This window comes from Balaenoptera ricei, chromosome 20 (assembly GCF_028023285.1).
Source record: "Balaenoptera ricei isolate mBalRic1 chromosome 20, mBalRic1.hap2, whole genome shotgun sequence".
NCBI lineage: Eukaryota > Metazoa > Chordata > Mammalia > Artiodactyla > Balaenopteridae > Balaenoptera > Balaenoptera ricei.
In genome coordinates, this window is record NC_082658.1 from 8,373,272 (window position 1) to 8,385,120 (window position 11,849).

Below are 11,849 nucleotides of genomic sequence, written 5' to 3' on the forward strand. Positions count from 1 at the left end.
TCGTGGGCAGGAATGGGTCCTTCAGGCTCAGTTCTCACAATTCAAAAAAATGCTGCACCTTGCCACCCTGCTGATGGACACTACTTAGAATTGATGGTTTCAAGTCTTTTCCTTTAATCTTTATGGTTTTCAATCGCCAAAATCCCTGTGCATGTTACTTATCCCTTGATCAGCACCTTCTTCCATTTCTTCAGTGGTTGATAAAACATCAGACATCTCTCTAAGTCCCCCAATTGCAAACCTATCCCTCTCTCTCGTGACAGCCTCACCTCCTTCATGAAGAAGGGGAATCACTATTGCATACATACGAACGAGTCACCTACATACAAACAAGTTCTGTTCGGAGAGTGTGTTCTAAGTCCAGTTTGTTTTGTAAGTCTAACAAAGTTAGCCTAGGTACCCAACTAACACAATCGGCTATATAGTACTGTACTGTAATAGGTTTATAATACTTTTCACACAAATACATAAAAAACAAACACAAAAAATAAAACATTTTTAATCTTACAGTACAGTACCTTGTAAAGTACAGTAGTACCAGCTACATCACCGCTGCTTTTACACTTGCTTCTGGACATCCTGGGTTTGAAATAAAGATACTGTACTACTGTACTCTATACAGCACTGTACAGTAAAGTACACAAAAGCACAACCACTTGTAGAGGATGCACGCACGTGACAATGTACGCCAGACACATAAACTAACTTACGTGATTGGACATGCAAACGCATGTTCGCATCTTTGAAAGTTTGCAACTTGACGGTTTGTATGTAATGTCTTCAACTTTCCATCTTCAAACCTACAAACTTGGCCCCCACCACAGTCCAGCTTCCACCTGCCTGGACTCCAGCCTCAAGTTGGCGAGGGCTCTCCTCCCGTGTGGTGTTGACCCTCCAACCATCTGTGTTAAGGATTTGGATCCACCTCCAGTGCCTAAAAAGCAATACCCCGCTCAGACCAGAGTCTCCTATCCACCATGTGGGGTTCTCCTTCCTGTCTGCAGCTTGCAGTCTCTCCACCCCTCCTCTGTCTCCCAACAGATCAGCCCTCTCCCTGAAGCTTTCTTTCCTATCCAGCCGGGACCCGGGGAGTCATAACCTAAAAGCTACTCTCTCATCGTAACCCAGATTCTCTTGTCTTCCTGGCTTTCCGCCCAGCAGAACTCCAACCTGGATTCACACTCTGATCTGCCTGTGCAGTGTCCCCTCCCCCATGCTGCCCACTCCCCGGCCTGGCTGAGAGCTGCTAGCCAGTGTCTTATTCCAGAGTAGAATGGTACACATTGTGCGTCAGCGGGGCTCCCCACACCAGCCATTTCCTTGTCCTTGTCCAACTTCCATCCTGCTCAGCGGTGATTCCAGAGCGTCACCTCTTTCCTCAAGCCTCCTCTTCTCCCTGCCGTACCTCTGAGAGGGGAGCTTCAACTTCCCATGCCCTCAACTACAAAGTCACCTCTGGCCAGAACTGTGAAGGGTCTGAGGTTTACCCTATGTTCAGGCTAACAGGTCAGCCTGCTACAGTTTTATGGATGCTGGCAGAAGACACGAGACTCCAGGGTCAGAGACAAAGGACATGATTACTCGTGACACAGCAAGGAACATAGACTTCATGAGAAGTTTTGCCCCTCAGACCCCACAAGGGTGAGGCCGAGGGACCTAGGAGGGGCTACGCAATGGGTTTGCTGCACACTCAGTGGGTTTGCAGCACAGCTGAGGAACCCTGAATGAGGAAAACCAGAATCTTCTACAGTGGGCTGCAAGCAAACCTGCCCTTGCCCTAGAGGGAGGCATTACAAATTATGCTGGAAGTAAGAAAATCTGCCCTCTACTCCAGGTGGGGGCATTATCTTTATCTTCCAAGACCGTTTGCTATATACCAACATTCTTGGAAAGATAGTCTGGGACAATAGGCAGTTAGTGCCTCTGCTATCATGTGCAGAATATGCCCCACCCATTGAGGCCTCCCAACCAACATATTCATACCCATGCATGTGCACCTGCATCCCTGCAGGCTCTCCTCCAGGGAAAGCCGGCCTCCCTGCTGTGTGCTCCCACCTCTTCTGGTCTTGCTTTTGCAGCCATCTCCTCCCTATCTACAGGGTCCTTATCCTGGCCTTTGAACATGCCCCCAAATATCTCATCCTGAAAAGCAAAGCAAAGCAAAACAAAGTCAAGCAAAACCTCTGTTGAGCTGACACTCTTCCTAGCTACCCTTTCCTTTTCATCCTTGTTCTTGGTGGGAAGTCCATGTTGTCACCATTTCTTTCTGAATCTGGTTTCTTTACCTACTTCACCACTGAAACTGTCCCCAGTGAGGCTACCAGGGCCTTCATCATTCCCAGTGGGACAATGGAGCAGACATTTTCCAGTTCTAGTCTTGCTGTGTCTACCTCTGACTCTGAATTTGAAAAAAAAAAAAAAAAAGTGTCCGCCTCAGGGCTACTTTTAGGTCTTTGTTAAATCCAACATCCGACCACTCCCACGAGGTGGTTCCTGCTGCCTGCCTTTTTCCAATGTGAGTTATGCTTTCTTGTGTGGACCTGAAACAAGCAGACGGACAGATATTACTCCAGCAAAAATGGTTTTATTTGACCTACTGTATAGCGCAGGGAACTATACTCAATATCTTGCAGTAACCGATAATGGAAAAGAATCTGAAAAAGAATGTATATATAGATATCAATATATACAATATATAACTGAATCACTTTGCTGTACACCTGAACCTACCACAACATTGTAAATCAACTACACTTAAATTAAAAAAAAAAAAATTGGAATCAGCAGAGAATTGGAATTCAGGGTCTGCAACTATGGACCATGTGCAAGTCCCCCAGGGCAAGGGAAGGAGATGGCTTTTATAGAGGGGAAAAGGGAGTTGGGAGGGCTACTCCATGGCTTTTCATTGGCTGAGTCCTTGCCAGGAAGGAAGAGGAGTCTTTCTTCTTCCTGTTGGGTTCTGCAGCCCTCGCAGGGCATGAGAGCTACCCTCTTCCGTCTCCCGGCTCTATTTAATTGAAGTTTCTGTTTATTAATTTTTTACGCCTGCTTCTTTGCTTGTCTCGTATATTTTTGTTGGAAACTGGACATTTTAGATAATATATTGTAGCAACTCTGGGTACTAGTCCCCACCCCCACCTCCTGGCCCCAGGCTTATTGTTACTTGCTTGTTTGTTCAGTGACTGGCTGGCTTATTTTAGTGACGCCTCCCTCCTCACTCCCCTGAAGTGTTAAAGCTCTGTTGTTGGTCCACAGGCGTGTGCAGTTCAGGGTCTGTCCACAGTCACCCTGGGACTGCACTGAGGGGCTAGACTCTCTTCCCCTCTTTCCCTGACCACACCCAGCTGTCAAGATCCATTAATTGACAGCTATTGATCTATCGCTTACAAAAATGCCCTGGGACATAAATTGGTCTACAGGCTCAGGCTCCTTTGAAGGAGTCGCTCCTGAGGTTAGTGTCTGCTGTTTCCCTCCCTGGTTCTCTCCTGCAAGCTAGCTGGCTTACACTTTAGCTTGTATCTTCATGGAATCTACCAGTCTCCTCCCAGCTGCCTTTCACCGCAACCTCCTTTTCTGAGAGCATCCTTAGGCTTGAACTTCTTCACTCTCTGTTGCAGAGGAAGTCAGTTCCTTTGGGAAGAGATTAGACCTGTCTCTTTTATAGCCTGCTTCTATCCCTAGGCAAAATCTCTGAGCCTGGACTCCAGCTGGGGGTGGGGACAGTGATTGATGTGCTTCTCTCTGCGTGATACCCCTGTTTAGGAGTTGACCATGTGGCAGAAGAGAGGCGGTAGCCTCAAGTCTTCTCTGCTTGCCTCTCCTGGTATAGAACCACCACTTTATAGCCAGGGCAAGGATGACCAAGGTCCCAGTATCCTCAGTGACACAACGCCCGAGGTGGAGCCCCCGTGCCATGACTGGGGGCTGAGCAGAAGGGAGTCCCACCTCTGGGTCACACTTGCCCAGAACTTAGCCTCAGCAACAGGTAGCTGGGGCAGGATGAGAAATGCTGATGTATTGCTCCTCCCAGAAAGCAAGCCCTCTGACCAGGAACTGATGGGAGAGGGAGCCCTGTGCGCTTGGCTGTACCAATCTGGAGTGGAGTTTTTGTCTCCACTGGGCTGGGAGTAGGGAGAGTGGGCGCAATTTTGGCTCAAAGACTCTTATCAACTTTTAGTAGATTTCCTTCAATAGATGTTTCTTCATTTGCTGTATATCCTTAAGACCGTTTCCAGATACTTCAAATGATTATATTTTTATACTTTTCACCAGTTTCACTGCATAGTGGGTCTATGGAGTTCCTTCGGCTGTCATGCTGGAAGTTTATCCCCTGCAATGGTTTTTAACTTAATGTTGGCTTTTCTGTTGATATGTTATCTTACAGTTCTATTGTTTGAGTCAGGGAAATTTGAATACAAACTGGATATCTGGTGAATCTAAGGAACTGTTAAATTTTTTAGGTGTGATAACATTATCTTAAAGAGTTCTTACCTCTTAGTAATACATACTGAAATATCTACAGATGAAACAATATGATGCATGGGATTTGCTTAAAATAATCAAGTGTGGGCTATAAGTGGGGAGGGGATGGGGACTACAGATGAAACAAGATTGGCTATGAGTTTATATTATGTTATGTTGTATTAGTACTTATAGTAATTATTATTTATATGAGCTGCCTGGTCGGAGTTCATAACACTATTCTTTCTACTCTTGTATATGTTTGAAATTTTCCATAATAAAAAGTTAATTTTTTTCTTTTGTCTACATGTGAAATATACTTCGTTAGATATCTTAGAAATATGTCATCAAGTTGAATTAAAATCTTGAGCGTATATACATACGTTTCACCTAAGATTAAGTTTTACAGAACCGAGAGATCAAACTTCAAGTACTCTAAGTTCTGAAAGAATTTTTATAAGCATATTTGTAAAAAAAATTTTTTTTTACTAAAATCAATTTATTTTGCAGTATCTGAAATGGCATGAATTTCAAGCAAGTTCCTAATCAAAATTTATCAGATGTTCTAATTATGCATCAGAAGCTAGTTTTGTCATTTCAATCAAAACCATTTTTAGATGATTAATTATTTTATGAAAAAAAGCCATGATGAAAATTGTTCCAGTTGTATTTCAAGAATTTATAAGAAGACAGATTTATGCACTGAATTGAAGCTGAGTAGAAACTGAGCTTACAAAAAGAAAATACAGCTGATGAAAAAATTTTGAATATCAGCTGGGATGTTCTGGATCAGTCAGAATATGGATTAGCATTTGTGATTCAAACAATTAGTGCCTAATGCTTTTCAAGATGTAAAACGTTTCTTTTTTTTACATTCTTCTCTATAGACCTCTTAATGGGAAGTTTTTTTTTTTCCAACCCCTTGAAAATGTCTTCTTGAAAAAATAAATGTTATTTTGTCAGAAATGAGAAACTAGTTTTGACAATAGATAATTTGCCTATTTGTATGACAGTGCAGTTGATAAGATTTTGCACAATTATAATTGGTCTCGGTAACAATAGGAAGCAAAAATGTTAAAATTATGAAACTTAAAGTGATTTCATCATTAATCTCAATTGTGCTTCCATAATATTGTATTTATTATAATGAATTAACTATTCCCGAAATAAATCACAGTGATTTATTATTTTTTTGTCTATGATGCTTAACACTGTTCACCGTGATTTTTTTTTTATTAGTTTGGAATCCAAATTGAATCCATATGGTATCTTTTTTTAAATATATTTATTTATTTTTGGCTGCATTGGGTCTTCGTTGCTGCACGCGGGCTTTCTCTAGTTATGGCGAGCGAGGGCTACTCTTCGTTGCGGTGCGCGGGCTTCTCATTGAGGTGGCTTCTCTTTGTTGGGGAGCACGGGCTCTAGGCGTACGGGCTTCAGTAGTTGTGGCACAGGGGCTCAGTAGTGGCTTGCGGGCTCTAGAGCGCAAGCTCAGTAGTTGTGGCACACGGGCTTAGTTGCTCCCTGGCATGTGGGATCTTCCCGGACCAGGGCTCGAACCTGTGTCCCCTGCATTGGCAGGAGGATTCTTAACCAATGCGCCACCAGGGAAGTCCCCATTTGCTGTCTTGATCCTAAATATTTTACAAATCTGTGCTCATCTCTCCACGTGGTCCATATCCACTTGGGTTACAATTATTTTCTAATTCACCAGCCTGCTTTCCATCTTGTTCTCCCAAATTTACCTTTCGCGCAGCTAGCTGCCAATGTGACTTATATAAGATGGAGATCTGACCATATCTCTCTTCTGCTTAAAAATTTTCAGGGGGTCTGTATCACTGATAGCAATTTTTCAAGTGTGAGAATACTTTTCTATATATAGGAAAGCCCTGCCCTCTAGTTTGAGAAACACTATGGTAGAAGTTAGTTAAAGTATGACATTTTAGGAAATTGGTAAGTAATCATCAGTACAAATGTGGACACTGAAACCATATGGCAATACTTGACTATAAGAGTCCACATGACCAGGAAGTCTTCTATTAAACTCTTAAAAGAGCATCATTAAAATAAAAACACTAAACATTCCTTATAGGATTCTGAATAAAGATGACAGACTGAACACATGCATTTATTTATATTCCCTCCTAAAACCCCACTAAGATGATAATAAAGGGATTTTTTAAAAGCATAAACCCACAAGGTTGAGGAAGAGAGGATTAGAGACAACAGCAGCACAGTTCTGCAAATTGAAAGCAGAAGGATAAGGGGTAACTGATTTAGCAACTCCAGATAGCTGCATAACTGAACTGTTAGTGAGGAGCCAGGAACCAAACTATACTGTACTATAGAAACTTCAAAGGGGTTAGGAATTTTTGGCATTTTGTACCTCTGGAAATAGGATAAGGGGGTGAACTATAGTAAGGATAGATAGAAATCTGTTTAAGACAATTCCCTTCCACACACTCTTCACGTGACTTCCCCTCAACCTTGGCAAAAGAACAGAGGCTTGTTTTCCTCTAAAGAGTTAAATAGAGTCTTGGTCTGTAGGATACCAGGCACAGTTGAAGACGTGGTACATTAATGAAGCCAGGCATATTAAGGGAATGTATGAATACTTAATGCTTCCAGAGAGGAGGGCAAATAAGATAACTGGATGAAAAATAGGAGAAAAAAAAATAAGAAAAATTACAGGGTAAATGTAGGAGGCCCGATGCCCAAATAATAGAAGTTCTGGAAAGAGAGAGGAAAAGAGAAGGGTACAAATCATTGATTAAAATAATTCCATAAAATTTCTCAGTGTTGAAGGACATGAGTTTCCAGAATGAAAGGGCCCGCAATGCCCAGAGAAGATTCTACATAATTCCACAGAGAGAAAAAAACAGGTCATATTAAAAAAGATCAAGAATGGCTTTAGGTTCCTCAAAGGTAAAAGTAGAGGCAAGGGGGTTTCCCTGGTGGCTCAGTGGTTAAGAATCCGCCTGCCAATGCAGGGGACCCAGGTTTGAGCCCTGGTCCGAGAAGATCCCACATGCCGCGGAGCAACTAAACCCATGCGCCACAACTACTGAGCCTGTGCTCTAGAGCCCGCGAGCCGCAACTACTGAGCCCGAGTGCCACAACTACTGAAGCCCGAATGCCTAGAGCCCATGCTCCGCAACAAGAGAAGCCGCTGCAATGAGAAGCCCGCGCACCACAACGAAGAGTAGCCCCCGCTCGCCACAGCTAGAGAAAGCCTGCGCACAGCAACGAAGACCCAACGCAGCCAAAAATAAATAAATAAAATAAAATAAATAAATTTATATATATAAAAAAAGTAGAGGCAAGGAAGCAATGGAGTAATGTCTTGAAAACTATGAAGGAAAAGTATTTCCAATCTGGAATTCTATACCTAGCCAAACTATTGATGCAAGGGAGGAATAGACTTTTCAGAGTTAATGTCTTCAAAACTCCCTCTTACTCCTTTTCAAAAGGAAGGTACCAGAGGACTTGCTCCACCAAAATGAGAGTGTAAACTAGGAAGAAGACATGGGGTAAGGAAAGGAGATTCAACTCAGAAAAGAGTTGCCAGGATGACAGTGAAAACATGGGCCAGGTGAGGAGGACAACCAGGACAGATTACAGGAGATCAGAAATTCAGGGAAAGATTTCTTCCCCAATAATGAAACAGATAGACTCCTTGACATAAATAATCAGCTTGAGTGGGTAGTTAGGCAACTGGCAGAAAATTTGAGCTAGAATTACTGACAGCTATGTAGAAAACAGAGCTAACCACAAAATATAACAAATATCAATGCCAGGGCAGGGTTGGGAAAGTTGTGCAAGAAAGGAAAAGTAATTATAGTTTACTACATGGCCCCACTGTGGATAGCATTTATTTAACCTTAATAACGTGAACACTGGATTCTGAACTAACTAAAATTATGATAGGGACTTCCCTGGTGGCACAGTGGATAAGACTCCGTGTTCCCAGTGCAGGGGGCCTGGGTTCGATCCCTGGTCAGGGAACTAGATCCCACATGCTGCAACTAAGAGTTCACATGCCACAACTAAGGAGCCCACGTGCCACAACTAAGGAGCCCACCTGCTGCAACTAAGACCTGGTGCAACCAAATAAATAAATATTTTTAAAAATTATTATATAATCAAGTTGCATGTGTGTGGTAGGGTAGAGTAGGGTAGGCAGCCAAATCCTCATTTTCCCTGTGAGACAACAGTAGGTAATGCCTAAAATCAAAAACATAAGAAGTATCAATGCAAGCATGTAATTTAGAAGTATGGGGGTTGGGACTTCCCTGGCGGTCCAGTGGTTAAGACTCTGTGCTTCCACTGCTGGTGCACAGGTTTGATCCTTGGTTGGGGAACTAAGATCCCGCATGCCGCGCAGAACGGCAAAAAAAAAAGAAAGGAGGTAAATGCCAGAACTCAGCTGGAAGATTTGAAAGTGGTTGATGACTCTGGGCAAGAAAATAGTGGGAAAAGAGTAGCTGGGGACTACTGATTTTGAAAACCAAAATTCTAATGGGGCTATTTCATTAAAAAAAAAAAAAAAGAAAGAAAGAAAAAAAGAAAATAATTCTCATAGGGAATGTACAGATTGGATTTTGTCCTCAGGCCCAGTGCCTCAGAACAAAGCCAAGCTCTGATGCTTCTCATTAAAGACTGTCAATGGTCTGGACCTTGCCTACTACTCTAGTAATATTCCTGCCTTATATTTTCTACAATAGCAACACCTACTTTCTTGTAGGTCTCCTGTATGCATGCCATTCTCACACCGGTGGCCTTGCTTTTTCACTCCTCTTTGCCTGGCTTGTTATTTCTTCCCCACTGCCCCCAATCCCCACCTCTCCCACCTTTTTCTGCCTTTCTGTGGGTTATTTTTAGCATTCTATTTTGATTTATCTATAGTGGTTGTGAGTTTTTTGTTTTTTGTGTTTTTTTGCCATGCTTCATGGCACGTGGGATCTAAGTTCGCTGACCAGGGCTGGAACCTGCGCCCCCTGCATTGGAAACACGGAGTCTTAACCCCTGGACCACCAGGGAAGTCCCAATTTATCTACAGCGTTTTTGAGTGTATCTCTTTGTATAGGTCTTATAAATTTATTTACTTATTTTTGGCTGCATTGGGTCTTTATTGCTGCGCATGAGCTTTCTCTAGTTGCAGAGAGTGGGGGCTGCTCTTCGTTGCAGTGCGCGGGCTTCTCATTGCTGTGGCTTCTCTTGTTGCAGAGCACGGGCTCTAGGGTGCATGGCCTTCAGTAGTTGTGGCACACAGCCGCAGTAGTTGTGGCACATGGGCTTAGTTGCTCCGCTGCATGTGGGATCTTCCTGGACCAGGGATCAAACCCGTGTCCCCTGCATTGGCAGGTGGATTCTTGACCACTGCACCACCAGGGAAGTCCCTGTATAGGTTTTAAAGTGCTTGCTCTAGACATTATATGAGGCACATGTAACTCATCACAGTCTATTGCTTTCCTCATTTTACCAGTTTGAGTGAAGTGTGCAAACCTTACCTCTATTTAGACCCCTTTGTCCTCCCACACTTATCTTAAATGTTTAAATTTAAGATATCCCACACTGTCTTAAATATTTCCTCTACATACATTTAGAACCACATCAATGTTATAATTTTTGCTTTAACCATTGACATAATTAAAAACTCCAGAGGAGAAGGAGAGTCTATTATGTTTACTCGTATTTTGACTCTTTCCATTGTTCTTTCTTCACTCCTGATATTCCATGTTTCCTTCTTTCGTCATTTCTTTTCTGTTTGAAGAACTTCCTTTGGCCATTCTTTCAGGGTAGTTCTGTTGGCAACAAATTCTTAGTTTTTTTCATCTTGTCTGGACTCTACTCTGTTATTATGGTTAGTCTTCTTGTGCCAATAGCTATGTTGCCTTAATTACTGTAGCTACATATACATCTGGGTAGCTGGTAGTGAAAGGCCTCCAGCTTTGTGATGTTTCTTCGGTATTGACTTGGCTATTCTTGGCCTTTTGCATTTCCACATGCATTTTAGAATCAGTTCTTGGTTTCTACAAAAACCTGTTGGGATTCGATTGGGATCACATAATCTATAGGCTAATTTGGATAGATATGATATCTTAATGAATCTTCCAATCTGCTAACATTGTGTATAGTTCCATTTATTTGAGTTCTTTAATTTCTCAGTAATGTTTCATAATTTTCAGTATAGAGATGTGCACATTTTCCCTTAGACATATTCCTAGGAGTTTGGTGCTTTGGGATGTTATTGTAAATAATGCTGTGGGTTTTTAAAAAAATTTTTTTAATTAAAAAAAATTTTTTTAATATAATGCTGCTTTTAAATTTTCATTTCTTATTTGTTTGTTGCAGACATATAGAAACACAATGGTCTGTTGAAGGGACTTTGTATCTAGAGATCTTGCTAAATTCACTAATTATAATAGTTTCTAGATTATTTTGGATTTTTTATGTGTACAATCATGTTGCTAGACAATAATGACTTTTTAATCTTTATGCATTGTATGTCTTTTTCTTGCCTATTGACATGGCTAGGATATCCAGTTTAATGTTTAATAGTAGTAATGATAGCTGGCATCTTTATCGTTTTCTCAGTCTCAGGGAGAGTTTTCAATATTTTGCCATTCATAAAGATATTTGTTGCTGACTTTATTTATTTATTTATTTATTTATTTTGGTAGCTGTTCTTTGTCAGACTAAGGAAGCTCCCCTCCATTCCCAGTTTTCTAAAAATTTTAAAAATCATAAATGGGTGTTGAATTTTGAATTTTTTCAAATGCATTTCCTGAATCAATTGAGATAATCCTATTAGGTTTTTCTTTTACCTCTGTTAACGTAAATTATATTGATTGCTGTTGCCATCCCGTATTTTAAATTGAGGAATAATTGATATACACTGAAATACATATATTTTATTGTATTTATTTATTTTTTTAATTTTTAAAATTATTTATTTATTTATTATTTATTTTTGGTTGCATTGGGTCTTTGTTGCTGTGCGCAGGCTTTCTCTAGTTTCAGTGAGCGGGGGCTACTCTTCATTGCGGTGCGCGGGCTTCTCATTGCAGTGGCTTCTCTCGTTGTGGAGCCTGGGCTCTAGGCACACGGGCTTCAGTAGTTGTGTCTTGCAGGCTCAGTAGTTGCAGTGCACGGGCTTAGTTGCTCTGCAGCATGTGGGATCTTCCCGGCCCAGGGATCAAACCTGTGTCCCCTGCATTTGCAAGCGGGTTCTTAACCACTGTGCCACCAGGGAAGCCCTGAAATACATATATTTTAGTATACAGTTCAATGGATTCTGAAATTGCATACACTCATGTAACCCACACCCAATCAAAATGTAGACATTTCCATTATCCATCAAATCAACCTGCCGTTGCCTCTAGACA